The sequence below is a fragment of the Moschus berezovskii genome, chromosome 14 (genome assembly GCF_049115385.1).
Source record: "Moschus berezovskii isolate FMDL1 chromosome 14, NW_MosBer_1.0, whole genome shotgun sequence".
In the NCBI taxonomy this organism is placed as follows: domain Eukaryota; kingdom Metazoa; phylum Chordata; class Mammalia; order Artiodactyla; family Moschidae; genus Moschus; species Moschus berezovskii.
This window is the reverse complement of record NC_142473.1, coordinates 26,557,445-26,574,199: the sequence shown is the minus strand read 5'-3', so window position 1 is coordinate 26,574,199 and position 16,755 is coordinate 26,557,445. Positions and strand designations below refer to the sequence as shown.

General features: G+C 43.2%; 1 long non-coding RNA gene across 5 annotated transcripts in view; it reads right to left on the bottom strand.

Annotated features, from left to right (window-relative positions):
- Positions 1 to 518: 518 nt before the first annotated feature.
- Positions 519 to 16,755, bottom strand: part of LOC129554338 (uncharacterized) — a 38,582-nt gene continuing 22,345 nt past the window's right edge. For all 5 annotated transcript variants that reach the window (XR_008685589.2, XR_008685588.2, XR_008685590.2 and 2 more), the window contains 2 exons: positions 6,095 to 6,326; positions 519 to 1,777 (listed from right to left, as the gene is read on the bottom strand). This is a non-coding gene — a long non-coding RNA (uncharacterized LOC129554338). The remainder of the gene's footprint in view (positions 1,778 to 6,094; positions 6,327 to 16,755) is intronic.

Sequence of the window (16,755 nt, the reverse complement as noted above, 5' to 3'; positions counted from 1 at the left end):
AAGTCACAAGGACATGGGGCTGGACTAATACCAGAGAAAGAAAACTAAAAATATCTCTGTTTACAAAGCACAGGAAAAGGCGGCAAAGGGTGTGGATAACAATGGATGAAGACAGAGTGCCGTTCCCTGGTAAAATCTACGTCAGACAAAGGCGAAGAGCCCAAATGACCTCATGAGCAAGAATCTGGCAGGTATCCAGGGCAAGAACACCCTGCCCTCTGTCCTCACCCGAACGCCTGGGGGCCAAGGCAGCCTATCACCTGCCCTGGAGGGTTCTAGAGAGCTCACATCCTGTCTGGGGAAGGAGTCTGGGGCAGCCCCAGCTCTAAATCTTATGCATCATGCACAGATGGAGACTTTCACACTCCACTCCGCATGCTGCTTCTGCTCTGCAGACTGAGATGAAGGTGCTCAGTTTAGGAAGTTTCGCAGGAAAAAGGAACTTGCTCTCCATCCTCTTTCCTGCTTCCTCCACCCCCCGCCCCCAACCCTCCACCCCACAGTCAATCAAGCCCAGTTCCACCCCAGCTCAGCTGCAGTGATGAACACCTCGTGACTAGCTGGACAGGCTGTGTCCTGGAACCTGCGTGAAGCACCCACGGCTCTGATTCAACTGTAGTTGCTCAAGGAGGTGCTCCCCTCTGGAGGAAGTGTGGGCAGCTCCCAGGCCCCACCTCGGTGGACTCTCTCCAAGAATAATAAGAACTAGGGAAGCAAGAGTTTACTGAGTGCCTCTCTGTGCCAGGCATTGTGTGCCACACATATTATCTCATTAAAAATCTCCCAGCCACCTTATGACCTGGGTGCTACCATTATCCCCATTTTATGGAGGACGAATTATTAGAGCAATTCAATATATTGTTCTGAGGTCACCTGGATGGCGAACGGCAAATCAGGAAGACAAAGATCTTTCTTCCCCACTTCAGAAACCCTGCTCTTAAGCACCCACACTGAAGGGACCGTCTTCCCTGCCCTCTTTTTCATTGTATGGACTGAATATTATTTTTCCCTTTTGGTAGGTGCTCAAGTTTTCAGAACTTCTTGGTTTCCCATCACAGTTTCCCATATATGGAAATCGTTTTTTGGAACTTTGGAAGTGATACCAGGAACATAAGTACTGACTGATCAATTGAAGTGTTCAGGCACCACGGATTTTTGTGGTTTTCGTTTGCTTGTTCAGTTATCTATTTGTCAGTGGTTCCTCTGGGCCTTCGTTGCTGCACACAGACTTGCTCCAGTTGTGGCGAGCAGGGGCTCCTCTCTGTTATGATGCTCGCGCTTCCCATTGTGGTGGTATCTCTTGTTGCAGAGCACAGGCTCCAGGATGCACGGGCTTTAGTAGTTGCAGCTCTCAAGCTCTAGGCATGCGGGCTTCAGTAAGCTGTGGTGCACGGGCTAAGTTGCCCCATGTCACATGAGATCTGCTCAGACCAAGGATAGAATCTGTGCCCCCTGAGCTGGCAGGTGGATTCTTAACTATTGGACCGCCATGGATGTTTAATAACTGGTATTTATCGGTTGTTATTAAAAGCCATGAATATTTCACATACCAGTTAGTCCCTCTCCTCTAGAGCAGGGTTTCACAACCTCAGCACTGTTGACATTCGGGGCTGGACAACTGTTTGTCGTGCTGTGCATTGTAGAACACTTTGCAGCAGCCTGGCTTCTTCTACTCACCAGCAGCACCCCCTTCACTAGTTGCAGCAACAAAAATGCCTCTGGACGTTGCCAAATATCCTCCGGGTGACAAAATCACTCCCAGTTGGGAATTATTGCTCTAGAATAAGCATATAAAGATGATGGCATTTACTCTCTCAGTGTAAAACTGCAAGGAAGCTTATTTCCACCTACGATAAAACAGCACCCTTATTACTCATAGTTAATAAATGTGAGAGTTCCTGAGAAGTGCTTATTAAATAACAGCCCCAGAGCACCAATTTCAGAAGATCAAGATAATGTTTCTGTTATGCCTGAACCAAGTCATTTTCCACCAGTAGAATCTTTTGTAATGGGATGTCAAGCTATGGGAACCCATAACCAAAAAAGGAAAGGCCTGGTTTCAAATCTCAGCTTGTAGTCCCAAATCAATTTTTGTAACAAGATGGAGTAGACATAAATGTTTGTAAATCTCAGCTCCTTCACTTACTAGCTTCTGGTCAGTTCACTATCACTGGGTCTCAATTCCTGTAAGAAGGGAGTTGATGGTTCCTAGCTTATGGGATCGGAGAAGGCGATGGCACCCCACTCTAGTACTCTTGCCTGGAAAATCCCATGGACGGAGGAGCCTGGTAGGCAGCAGTCCATGGGGTTGTGAAGAGTCGGACACGACTGAGCGACTTCACTTTCACTTTTCACTTTCACGCATTGGAGAAGGAAATGGCAACCCACTCCAGTGTTGTTGCCTGGAGAATCCCAGGGATGGGGGAGCCTGGTGGGCTGCCATCTATGGGGTCGCACAGAGTCGGACACGACTGAAGCGACTTAGCAGCAGCAGCTTATGGGATTGTTGTGATGATTAAATAAAACAGATGGAAACAACTGTCTACCAAGGTCTGCCTCAAGAGGGCTTCAAAACAGTCACTCTTCCCTGTCCTCACTTGTCACCCGCTCTTCAGAGCATCATTATTGCTACTGTTGTCGTTTAGTTGCTCAGTCATCTCCAACTCTTTTGTGACACCGTAGGCTAAAATTTGTCAGGCTTCTCCATCCATGGGATTTCCCAGGCAAGAATACCAGAGTGGGTTGCCATTCTCTTTTCCACATCTATTTTATCTTTAGGATCCATGTGTTTCATCAGCATTTTTTGATTCTATGTTTTAATTTCAAAGATCATTTTAAAAAATAGCCCTTATAGTTGGGGGAGGATAAATTGGGAGCTTGGGATTAACATATAAACACTACTATACATGGGCTTCCCTGGTGGTTCAGATGGTAAAGAATCTGCCTGCAATGCAGGAGACCAGGGTTCAATCTCTGGGTCAGGAAGATCACCTGGAGAAGGGAATGGTTACCCACTCCAGTATTCTTGCCTGGAGAATATCATGAACAGAAGAGCCAGTGGGCTACAGTTCATGGGATTGCAAAGAGTTGGACACAACTGAGCAACTAACACTTTCACTTCCATATGTATGTTTCTCTGGTGGCTTGGACAGTAAAGAATGTGCCTGCAGTGTGAGAGACCTCGGTTTAATTCCTGGTTTGGGAAGATCCCTGGAGAAGGGAATGGCTACCCACTCCAGTATTGTTGCCCGTGAAATCCCATGAACAGAGGAGCCTGGCAGGCTGTAGTCCATGGGGATCACAAAAGAGTTGGACACAACTAAGTGACTTTCACTACTATATATAAAATAGATAACCAACACGGACCTAGTGTATAGCATGGGAAACCCTACTCAATATTTTGTAATAACTTTTGTGGGGAAAGAATTATATATATGTGTGTGTGTGTGTGTGTGTGTGTATATATATGTGTGTGTATATAAGTTGCTCAGTCATGCTTGACTCTGTGACCCCATGGACTGCAGCCTGCCAGGCTCCTCTGTCCATGGAATTCTCCAGGCAAGAATATTGCCATTCCCTTCTCCAGGGGATCTTCCCGACCTAGGGATTGAACCCAGGTCTCCTGCAATGCAGGCAGATTCTTTACCATCTGAGCCACCAGGAAAGCCTATATACATAACAACCACTATGCTGTATAACTGAAACTAAGCAACATTGTAAGTTAACTATACTCCAATAAAAACTTTAAAATAGATTTTATTTAAAAATCTATATGTTTAAAAGTTTAAACATATTTTATATTTTTTAAATTTTTTAATATTTATTTATTTATTTTATTGGCTGTGTTGGGCCTTTGTTGCTACGCATGGGCTTTCTCTAGTTGCAGAGAGTGGGGGCTAATCTCTAGCTGTGGCGTGCAGGCTTCTCATTGAGGTGGCTTCTCACTGCAGAGCACAGGCTCTAGGCGAACAGGCTCAGTCATTGCAGCTCATCAGCTCAGTTGCCTGCGGCATGCGGGATTTTCCCAGGCCAGGGACTGAACTGGTATCCCTTGCATTGCAAGACAGATTCTTAACCAATGGACAACCAGGGAAGCCCTATATGTTATTTTTTACAAAGCATCTTTGAATTGGTCATTCTTAATTGAAAGATGTGTTCAAATAAGACTTTAACTTCTTCAGTTGATGATTCTCAAATTTTCAGGAAACAGTGCTACAAATAATCTGAAATTATTTTATCAATAACAAATCGCATGTGACAAAAATGCATTTGTACACAGGGCTAAAAATAGAGTCTATATGTTATCAGGAAAATAGATACTGTTATTTGCTGTTGTTTTTAGGAAAGATAAGAAGCTACAGTACGCAGCAATAATATTTAAAATGTTGCCACATTGTATCAAACAAGTACAAAAAGGAAAAAAAATCACATTTCACAATTAATGGCTGAAGTCAGTAGCATCTAAGGGAATTAAATGAATTAAAGAATGTCCCTGGGACTCAACTAATGGAATGATATTGAAAAGGGAAAGGTATGGACTGGATTCAGGTCTGCATTTCAATAGAGTTGTCGTACATTACATGAACACACACATCATAAACGCCATTGGAGTAGGGGTTCGTCTTAACTCCTCGGTGCCCTCAACAGTACCAAACTCAGAGAGACAGTCACCCAGCATTTCTGAATAATGAGCCTCACCTTCCTCTTAATCGTCTTATTCCTTCTTCTCTTATTATCCTTATAGCCTTAACTTTTTGCTTTTTAAATCTTATATTTCTGTTAGCTACCTTAAGCCCACATGAATAAAGTAGGATTTTAGAAAAACAATATACCTATTTTATTTCTTTTTTTTTTTTGGACTGTGCTGGGTCTTTGTTGAAGCACCTGGGCTTCTCCAGTCATGGCATGCCGCCTAGTAGTGTGAGGGCTTAGTTGCCCCAGGGCATGTGGGATCTTAGTTCCCTGACCAGGGATCGAACCCTCATCCCCTGCGTTGAAGGACGAATTCTTAACCCCTGGACCACCAGGGCAGTCCCTAGAAAATCAATACACTTTGAAAGAACAGGCTGTAAGGAAGTTCTCATCTGTGGCATCTTTTTTTGATTTTACCTCTGGAGAGTTGTCTCCATCACTTTCTCGTTAGACCACCACACCAAACCATGGCTCATCCTGGGAGTTTCAAGGCATGCCTCACTGATTAAACCATCCTGTATCTTTTCACTATTGAGCTGTCCAGTCAAACAGTAGGAACAAGCATTTGAATTTCTTGATAAGTGTTTCATCCTCCAGAGTAATTTTAAAGTCTAATTAATGGAAATTAACGGCTTCCCTAGTGGTTCAGTGGTAAAGAATCCACCTGAAATGCAGAAGACAAGGGTTTGATACCTGTGTCAGGAAGATCCCCTAGAGAAGGAAATGGCAAGCCACTCGAGTATTCTTGCCTGGGAAATCCCATGGACAGAGGAGCCTGGCGGGCTACAGTCCATGGATTCAAAAGAGTCGGACATGACTTAGCAACTAAACGACAACAAAAACAGAAACTAAACAGAGAGCCAACTTTTTCCAGAGGTAACTGACCAGGGCTTGCTAAGTCTCCCCAAATACCTTGCAATGCACCTCCTCTCAGGCAGAGTTCTTGCCTCTCAGAGGAGAAACCAGTTACCAAACCAGGTTCCTTTGTATGATGCTCAGCAAGGGAAATGCTGAGATGATGAGGTTTGCAACAGAGATGGTTTATTCATGAAGCAGCCAAATGAGGAGATGGGAGAAGAATTCTGAGATCTGCCTTGTCAAAATCAAGGGGCTTGAAATATTTACGGGTTAAAGAACCAGAGTGGTCTTAGGCATTCAGAAAGATGACTGGAGGCAGGGAAAAGGTCAGGGAACCAGTGTTCTACCCAGGTCCAGTTTTAGAGTCAATGGTCCCAAATAGTCTCAGCTGGTTCAAACTGGGCAAGAGCTGATTCCAAATTCCTAGGCTATGTGAATCTATGAGAACACGCAATCGGCAACCTAGTGATTAAAGGCGAGCTTGCGCTTGCTCAAGTAGGGCAGGCTATAAGCAGAAGGAAGTTTTAAGAAGCTTTTCCCTTACCTGCTGTTCTGTAAGATAAGCTCAAGAATTTCTGATAGTCACCAGTTTCTGTTAACGCTGTGGGGCATGGTTTCAAAGCCATGCTAGCTGGTCACATGAAAAGGATGTCCAAAGCTTCCTCCTCCCCCTGTTGGGGGTGCAGTTTCGAGTTCCTTTTCTGTTGGGGGTTGGAGAGTAGTGAGCGCAGACTTCTATTCTTGTTTCATTTCAGTCCTTCACCCACCAACCCTGCCTAAAAAAATGAATGAAATCAATTTTCAATTGGGGGGAGCTATGGATTCTAATGTTGGAAGGAGGAACTTAAAAGGTTCAGCCTCCCTCTCAATGAGAAAGAGATCTTTGAACACACCCTGAGACAATTTTCCAACTCCTACTTAAATGCCAGCAATCTCGGCTCTTTGCCATAGTAACACAAGGCATTTTGGAAAGTTATGATGCAAAGTCTTCATAGACCCCTGGTATCCAGATTTTGGATTTCAGGGACCTAGATAGAATGCTAATTTTTCCAGAGAGAACCAATTTTTTTCTCATTTTGCCAAATAAAAACATTTTAAAAAGTAATCAGATGAGTGGGAGACGTATCTACTATCTATAATCTACAAGGACCATACTTTGATTTTAAAAAGGACATTTTAATTATAAAATGTCAAAATGCTATAAGATTAGAATAAAAAGCAGGCCTGTGAATAAACTTTTGTGTTCTCTCTTTAAAGTCTCGTCATTTTATTCTCAATCTCTCTCACTCCTTTGACAAGTGTGTGTTGATCGAGACTGTCATCAGCCTGGAATTTGGCGACAACGCCGAAGAATTGATGCTTTTGAACTGTGGTGCTGGAGAAGACTTTTGAGAGTCCCTTGGACTGCAAGGAGATCCAACCAGTCCATTCTAAAGGAGATCAATCCTGGGTGTTCATTGGAAGGACTGATGCTAAAGCTGAAACTCCAATACTTTGGCCACCTCATGCGACGAGTTGACTCACTGGAAAAGACTCTGATGCTGGGAGGGATTGGGAGCAGGAGGAGAAGGGGACGACAGAGAATGAGATGGCTGGATGGCATCACTGACTCGATGGACATGCGTTTGAGTGAACTCCGGGAGTTGGTGATGGACAGGGAGGCCTAGCGTGTTGTGATTCATGGGGTCGCAAAGAGTCGGACACGACTGAGCGACTGAACTGAACAGAACTGAACTATAAGACAGGGATCGCTTTTCCCGAAAGCTGTGTGACCTTGAGCAGCTTATTTGATACCCCCAACCCTAATCCCAGCAACTGAAGATGCAGATGAGGCCATGTGGCCAAAGTACTGTGCCATTCCAACTGTTCTCTGGACACACAGTTCAGGATTAAAGCCACAGATGTGACCAATGAAAAGGCTCAAGCAAAGATAAAATAATGAACTATTGCAATAGTAAACTTCTCTCCAAATTCTGTAAGATGAAAGCAGACTGAGCAAGAGTCCTAGGTGGACACGCCCGGCACGTTAAAATGTAAACATGCTATACCTTGACTTTGTCTCATCTGAACCTAAAATGCCACGTAGGAGCAAGCAGGTAGTAACTAGGCAGTAGAGCAGGACAGTGCGGAAGCACCCAGCCAGGAGCTGGTAGGGGCAGGGTCGGATGGTGTTCTAGGCCCAGCTTTGCCACCAAGAGGGTCTACAGCCTTAGGCAAGTTTACTCTATGTTCAGTTTCTCAGACGCAAATGAGGGAACTTGATTAAAATAATTAGGGCCAGTTCAGCTTGAAAATTCTTAATGTCGTGTACAGTAGTTTGTCATCTCTCTGAAAATGTGTCAGCTTCAGGGAATGAGAAGGGTAGTGTACATTTTCTGAGATTATCCTAAAGCAAAAGAATCCACACTATGGGAGCCTCAAAAACAGAACACCCACCACCCCAAACCAAAGAGCCAAAGGGTACAAGCCAATCAGTCCCTGAATCAACCCATGTTGACTAAAGCACCCCCCGTGAGGAGACGGACGAGAGTAAACATTCTTGGGGCCCCTCCCTCCCCCTGGTGGCCCTTTACTTAGATTTGCACTGTGACCTGCCATTAGTGGCCAAGAGCCCCCACTTAAAGAGCACTGGCCATGGCAGGAGTCACCTGCATTGTTTCTTAAACCTTGACACAATCCTGCAAGGCTGGTATTATTTTTTTCACTGTATGAATAAGAGAACTGTGGCTTAGATAGCTCTCTTTTTCATAAATTAAGTACAATCCGAGGCTACAAAGAGGTTTGAGGCCCCTCTGACTCCAAAGTCTGTGCCTGTACCCCTTTGGTGGCCAAACTGCATCCCAAACACCTTTGATACACCCAGGACACTGGATCAAAACACTGAGAAATTCAGGCTGATAATCCCTGCAGCCTGCAGTCGCCAGTGGTCGCTTATGGTAAATTTCAGGGACCCTCACCTCAGACTTTGACCTTAGAAAAGCAGCTGCCCTCTCCTCTCTGATAGTGTTCCTTTCCAGAGAGACCAGCCAGCTATTGAAGTGCCCACCTTTTACACCATGAAGTGTTTCAGCAGATAAACTCTAGGCAGGTTGACCAGTTTGAGGTGCACAGTAGTCACAGAACCCAGCTTTTTCAACTTTAACAATTGGTTTAACATTCAATCTGTTTTATGCAGATCAGCTGCTAAACCTGTGCTGTTCAAGGTGTGGTCCACGGATAAGCAACAGTTTGGCCTTATGTGGGAGCCTGTTAAAAATGAGGGGTCTCAGGCTCCACACCAGACCCATGAATCAGAAACTGCAAGTTAGCAAAATGTTCCACGTGACTTGAATGAATGTTAAAAGTTAAAAAAAAACAACAACACTGTTTTAGAATTACCTATGGAGCTTTTTAAATGTGTGCATGTCCAGGAACTAAAGTCCAAAATTCCAAAGAAAAAGGTGGAGGAGAGGGAAGCCCAAAGAAATGTATAATTTTAAAAACTAGTTTTCTTGTGGTCCCTAGTCCTCTGGAAAAATCAAGCCATTTCTGGCTGGAATCAAAGAACAGCTTTGTTTGGTCAACAACTGCCCCTATAGCTAACAGACAGCTCCCTCCTCCCCAGAGGCAATGCTGATGACTTCTACAGGCCCTCTCTCAGGCTCAGCACCACACCACAATGAATGAATGGAAGAAATCTGCTTAAATCAGAGCTTTTCTCTGAGTCGTCCCCCACTGCCCCAATCTTCTGTCCCCAGTTCAGAGGGAGGATTAGACTTTTATTTCTATGTCAACAGCAGAACCACTGTATTTTCTTTTCTCCAGATTCAGTGCCTTAATCTGGTATGAAGCAAAGAAGAATGGAGGGAAGGAAGGGAGGAAAACAGAGGAGGGAGAGAGGAAGGAAAGAAGGAAGAAAACAAATTAACATGTGTTATACACCTACTGTGAGTCAGACCCATCTCACCCCCTAAATGGTTTACATACAGTTATCATTTAATAAGCATAAAAATACGTAAAATTGGTATTAACGTCTCAGTCTTCAGCAGTGGAGACCAAAGTTCAGATCCGTTAACATTCTCCTAGCACTAACGTTCTGTCTTGAGAGGAATCTGAAAGAACTGACCTTGCTAATCACGTCTGTCCCCTTCCCGTTTACTGCACTTGCTCACCTTTTTCCTATGACACCTTTCCATGACTTTTCAGTCTTTCCATAAAAACACTCAGGTTTATACCCTTGGTCAACACCTCCTGAGCTTCCCTGGTGGCTCGTGGTAAAGACTCCACCTGCCAAGTGCAAGTACATGAGATAGAGGTTTGACCCCTGGTCCAGGAGGATCCTACATGCCACGGAGCAACTAAGTCCATGGGCCACAACTATTGAGCTTGTGCTCTAGAGCCTGGGAGCCGCAACTACTGAGCCCGCATGCCCCAGCTACTGAAGGCCGCGTGTCCGAGAGCCTGTGCTCCACAAGGGGAGAAGCCACCACACTGCACCACGCGCCACAACTAGTGTAAGCCCACACGCGCAACAGTGAAGACCCGCCACAGCCAAACTACAACATAAATAAAATTATTTTGTTTAAATCTCCCCGTTACTGGAGGTGTTAGCTAACACTGTGGGAGTAGTCATATAGCAAGATAAAAGTGTTATCAGTATTCTGTACACTTAATTTTTTAAATATTTATTTATTTTTGGCTGCTCTGGGTCTTCCTTGCTTTTGCGTGGGTTTTCTCTAGCTGCAGCAAGAGGGGCGACTCTTCATTACGGTGCTCAGTCTTCTAATTGCGGTGGCCTCTCTAGCTGCTGAGCATGGGCTTCAGTAGTTGGGGCACACAGGTTCAGTGGTCGTGGCTCATGGGCTTAGTTGCTCTGTGACAGGTGGAATCTTCCTGTACCAGAGAACAAACCTGCATCCCCCGCATTGGCAAGCAGATTCCTGTTCACTGAGCCACCAGGGAAGTTCCTGTTGTACACTTTACACTTGCACAATGTTATATGTCAATTATATCTCAATACAGTTGAAAAAAATCACTCATTTCTTCATGTCTTCATTTCCATGTGATGACTCCCATGTCACTTCAAACATATAAATTTGTATACTTTTCTCGTTAAAAAGATGAATAAATAAAAAATAAAGTTGGGTCTCATTCTTTCTACTACCCCAACTTGCCTACACAGAATAGTACGTAAAGAAAAGAGTTTACTGAAACATAATTCAGATACCATAAAATTCAATTCAGTGGTTTTTAGTATATTCACAAGATTTTGAGACTACCCCCATTATCTAATCCCAGAACATTTCCATCACCCCAAAGAGAAACCCCAAACCAATTAGCAGTCACTTTCCAGTCTCCTTGTCTGCCAGGCCCCTAACAACCACTTTCTATCTCTATGGATCTCTTCACCGATAACAACTAGTTTATTCTCTGTATCTGTAGGTGTGTGTCTTTTTATTATTTGTGTTCATTTGTTTTATATTTCATATTCCACATACAAATGACAACATACAGTGTTTGTCCTTCTCTGTATGACTTATTTCATGAAACATAATAATCTCTAGGTCCATACATACTGTTGTAAATGACAGAATTTTATTCCATTTTATGTTGGAGAAATAGGCCATTATGCATGCATGTTTTGTCTGTGTGTACATTTTGGTTTGTTTCCTTTTCCTTAAAAGAAAGATTCCAAAAAATCTTGCTACAATTTATGTCAAAGAGTGTTTTGCCTATGTTTTCTTCTAGGACTTTTCCAGGTTTACACTGTGGTCTTTAATCTATTTTGAGTTTATGGTTGTATAAACCATGAGAAAGGAGATCAATCCTGGGTGTTCATTGGAGGGACTGATGCTAAAGCTGAAACTGCAATACTTTGGCCACCTCATGCGACGAGTTGACTCACTGGAAAAGACTCTGATGCTGGGAAAGGTTGGGGGCGGGAGGAGAAGGGGACGACAGAGAATGAGATGGCTGGATGCCATCACCGACTCTGTGGACATGAGTTTGAGTGTAGTCCGGGAGTTGGTGATGGACAGGGAGGCCTGGCGTGCTGTGATTCATGGGGTCGCGGAGAGTCGGACACGACTGAGCGACTGAACTGAACTGAAACCATGAGAAAATATTCTAATCTCATTCTTTTACCTGTAGCTGATTTTTTTTCCAGCACCACTTATTGACGAGACTGTCCTTTCCCATTGTATATTATTGCCTACTTTGTCATAGATTAATTGACCAAAAGTCACAGATTAATTGAACATTGAAGCTCCTCAAAATCTTTTTCTGTATCTATTGAGATGATTATATGATTTTTATTCTCTGACCTTTTAAAGTCTTTTTAAAATTTATTTATTTATTGGCTCTGCAGGGTCTTCACTGCCGCATGGGCTTTTCTCTAGTTAGAGTGAACGGGGGCTACTCTCGAGTTGCAGAGCACAAGCTTCTCGTTGTGGTGGCTTCTCCTGTTGTGGAGCATGGGCTCTAGGGCATGTGGGCTTCAGTAGTTGTGTTGTGAGGGCTTAGCAGTGGTCGCTCCTGGGCTCTAGAGCACAGGTTCAATAGTTGTGGCACACAGGCTTAGCTGTTCTGCAGCATGTGAGATCTTCCCAGACCAGGGATCAAACCCGTGTCTCATGCATTGGCAGGCAGATTCCTTACCACTGAGCCAGCAGCCCCTATTCTTCAGCTTTTTAATGTGGTGTATCACATTGACTGATGTGCAGACATTGAATTATTCTTGCCTCCCTGGGATAAATCCCGCTTGACCAAAGTGTGTGATCCTTTTAATATCGTTAATGTGATGATTTTATTTCCTAATATCCTGTTGAGGATTTTTGCGTCTCTGATCATCCACGATGTGTGTGTGCGTGCTAAGTCCCTTCAGTCTTTGTGACCCAACTGACCACAGCCCACCAGCCTCCTCTGTCCATGGGATCCTCCAGGCAAAAATACTGGAGTGGGTTCCCATGCCCTCCCCCAGGGGATCTTCCCAACCCAGGGATCGAACCACATCTCTTCTATCTCCTGCATTGGCAGGCGGGTTCTTTACCACGAGCACCACCTGGGAAGCTCTGGTCCATGATATTTGCCAATAATTTTCTTTTTCTGTGATATCTTTGTCAGGTTTAAGTATCAAGGTGATGCTGGCTCTGTTGAATGAGTTCAGTGCAATTGTCTTGAAATTTTTTGGAATAGTTTAAGAAGGATAAGTAAGTCTTTTCTAAATGTTTGGTAGAATTCACCTGTGAAGCTATCTAGTCCTGGACTTTGGTTTATTGGGAGTTTGATTACTGATTCAATATCACTACCTGTAATTGATCTGTTCATATTTCCTGTTTCATCTTGGTTCAGGCTTGGGAGATTGCACATTTCTAAGAATTTGTCTATTGCTTCTAGGTAGTCCATTTTATTCGGAGAAGGCAATGGCAAGCCACTCCAGTACTCTTGCCTAGAAAATCCCATGGATGGAGGAGCCTGGTGGGCTGCAGTCCATGGGGTCACTAAGGGTCAGACACGACTGAGCGACTTCACTTTCACTTTTCACTTTCACACATTGGAGAAGGAAATGGCAACCCACTCCAGTGTTCTTGCCTGGAGAATCCCAGGGATGGGGGAGCCTGGTGGGCTTCCGTCCATGGGGTCACACAGAGTCGGACACGACTGAAGTGACTTAGCAGCAGCAGTCCATTTTATTATAGTGATTTTAGTAGTCTCTTAGGCACCATTGTATTTCTATGGTGTTGGTTTAGCTTCTGCTTTTTATCTGATTTTATTGATTTGTGTCCTCCCTTGGACCCTGGGATCTCTGGGGGTTCCAGGTCTAGTGCCTGTACACTGCAGTGTGGGGACAAGTCCTGGGTCTTCTAGTGGAAGGGCCTTGTCCAGTAGTGGCTCTGGGCTCTGGGTATTAAGGCAGCCTGTCTGCTGGTAGGTGGTGCTGCGCCCCACCCCAGGTAGTTGCTTGGCCTGAGGTGTCCCATTATTGGTGTCAAAAACCTGGTAGGTAGGGCTGAGTCCTGGCACTAATGAGCTAGCTGCTGCTGCTGAGTCACTTCAGTCGTGTCCGACTCTGTGTGACCCCATAGATGGAAGCCCACCAGGCTCCCCCGTCCCTGGGATTCTGAGCTAGAGAAAGGATTAAAAAAAATGACACTTGCAGAACCAGTGTCCTGTGGTAGATGAAGCCCCCAGGAATGGCTTCTGCCAGTGTTTACATCCCTGGGATGAGCCCCAGTTTCCTCTTGCCTCTCTAGGAGACTCTCCAAGATAAGCAGGTGGGTCTGATCCAGGTTCCTTTCACATTACTGCTTCTGCCCTGGGTCCTGGAGCTTGTGAGATTTTGTATGCACCCTTTGAGAGTGGAATCTCTATTTCCCCCAGCCCTGTAGGTCTCCCAAAAGCACACTATGCTGGCCTTCAAAGGCAAACATTCTAAGGGCTTGTTTTTCCAGTGCAAGACCCCCAGGCTGGTGAGCTTGATGTGGGGCTCAGATCCCTTATTCCTTGGGGAGAACCTCTGAAATTGTCATTATTTTCTCAGGGGGAATGGGTCTTGACAACTCCTCGCCTCTTGCTTGTCTCCTTGTGGTTCCTTCTCTATGTCTTTACTTGTAGATCTTTTCTGGTAGAAACAGTTCTTTCTCATCAATAGTTGCTGTACAAATAGTTGTAGTTTTGTGTGCCCATGACAGGAGGTGAGCTTATTGTCCTTCTGCTCCACCATTTTTCCACAGACTTGCTTGCAATACCTTCATAGTTTTGAAACTGCTAAGTGTGAGTTCTCCAACTTTATTGTTGCTATTGTTTCAAGATCATTTTGGCTTTTATGAGTTCCTTGTTGTATTTTTCAGTATATAATCTTGCATTTCTTTTCTTAAATGTATTGAATATCTTTACTGAATATCTTCAAGTTTATTGATACTTTCTTCTGCCAGTTAAAATCTGTTCTTAAGTCCTTCTAGTGAATTTTTCCTTTCAGTTTCACTTTTTCAACTATGAATTTTCTGTTTGGTTCTTTTTATCATTTCTATCTCTTTATTAATATTCCTTTTCTGTTGAGACATCCTTCTTACACTTTTCTATTATTCTTTAAACATGGCTTCTGTTAGTTCTTTGGACATATTTATAAAAATTGAATAAATATTTCTGTCTAGTAAATCCAACATCTGGACTTCTTCAAGGACAGTTTCTATGGGCTGGGAATTCTTTTTTCTATAAACAGAACATACTTTTTTGTTCATTTGTATGTTTCATAATTTTTTGTTGAAAGTTGAACATTAAAAAAATACAATGTGACCATTGACCACTCTGCACACCGAGTTCCCCTTCTTCCTAGGGTTTGCTGTAGTTCCTTTTGGTTATTATTTGTTGTTGCTGCTGCTGTTTGTTTAGCAACTTTTCTGAATTCATTCTGCAAAGTCAATATTCCTTATTATGTGTGGCCACTGAAGTCTCTGCTCAGATAGCTTGTTGTCGTTTAGTTGCTAAATCCAACTCTTCGCAACCCTATAGGCTGTATCCCACCAGGTTCCTCTACCCTTGGGATTTCACAGGCAAGAAGACTGGAGTGACTTGTCATTTCCTTCTCCAGGGGATTTTCCCAACCCATGGATTGAAACTGGGTCTCCTACTTTGCAGGCAGATTCTTTATTACTGAGCCACAGGGGAAGCCCTCAGTTAGCTTAGTGGTCAGTTAATGAATAGACACAGATTGCCTAAACATCTTGAACCAATAAGTCTCTCAGCCTTTGCCGCCTTCCTCTCAGCTTCCTCTGTGTGCATTCTAGAGCATGAATTCACTGGTCGAATAAGCACTTTACAAATCTACCTTAGTCGCATTTTTCTTACTTGTATAGATCCTCAAGGTCAGCCACAGATGAGTGATAAGGGCTTTCTCAGATCTTTTCTGGGCCTGTGCATAGCTCTGTTCGTGCAGGTGGCCTTTTAGATTCCCAGGAATTTGTCAGAGCTTGCCAAGGCCCTTAGTCAAAATCTCATTCTCCAGTTTTTTTTCTTTTACATTTTTTCAGCTCCTTGTTAGTCGCAACCACTGCCTCAAGCAGCTGCAGTGTTAAAAACTTTCCAAAGACAAAGATTTTTAAATAAGAACTCAAAGTAAACAACCCACAAGTAGGTATTGTAGTGCATGTCACCCAGTTGTGTCCAACTCTTTGTGACCCCAGGGACTGTAGCCCACCAGACTCTTCTGTCCATGGAATTTTCCAGGCAAGAATACTGGAGAGGGTTACCATTTCCTTTCCAAGGGGATCTTTCTGACCCAGGGGTTGAACTCGTGTCTCCCGCATTGGCAGAGATTAATGTTAGGATATTTGTTGAAAATAATTAGTGGAAAGTTTGTTTGTTTTTTTTTGATAGATTCTTCCTCACTGTGCCACCTGAGAAGCCCATAAAAGTAGGAATTAAGTGACTCAATAAAGGTCACAAATCAATAGCCTAAAGTAGTCAGGACTCATAACACAAAAGAGAAAACTGAGCTCATGAAAAAAAAAAAAAGGTTTTGGTAATACAGTGTCAGCATATTTTGTTCTTAGTTCTGTACATGATACTGTGTCAGGAAGACACAAAGGATTTTACTGAGTTTACTGGGTTACTGAAAATAGAATATCTTATGTCAAGGGGACAGCAACTCTTTAGCACTATTTAAAGAAACTTTTTTGCTCAATATTCCCTCTTTTCAAAAAAAGCTAGGAATCTAGATTTTGTTCCCTATTTTAAAATAATAAACAGTGCACAGAACAAAGGACATTTCCAGGTTTAGTTCAGACTGATGTTTACCATTTTAGAAACTCTGTAATACTTGGATAAAGTCTACGTTAAACAGAGTATAGAAATATCTGACTTAAATAAATGAAGTTCCAAATACAAGCAATGATTTTCTTAACATATGTGCAAAACACCAAAATTTATGTAACAGCAATATAGCTGAAAGATGGTCAGATTGGGTTTCAGAAAATATGTTTTTTCAACCTGATTATATTACTTAGTAAATATACGGGAACATCATTTACTCATCACTCTTGAATGAGAATAAAATGACACATAGAAAATGCCTGGGAAGTCATAAAATACCTTAAAAATTCAAAGCATCATAATTAAATCGTATTAATAATAATTATTAATTTCTAAAAAAAAAAACCTTTCCACTATTTTCAACAAATATCCTAACATTAAGGTTGTTTGCACAGAGAAAGTTCTGAAAGCTCCAAG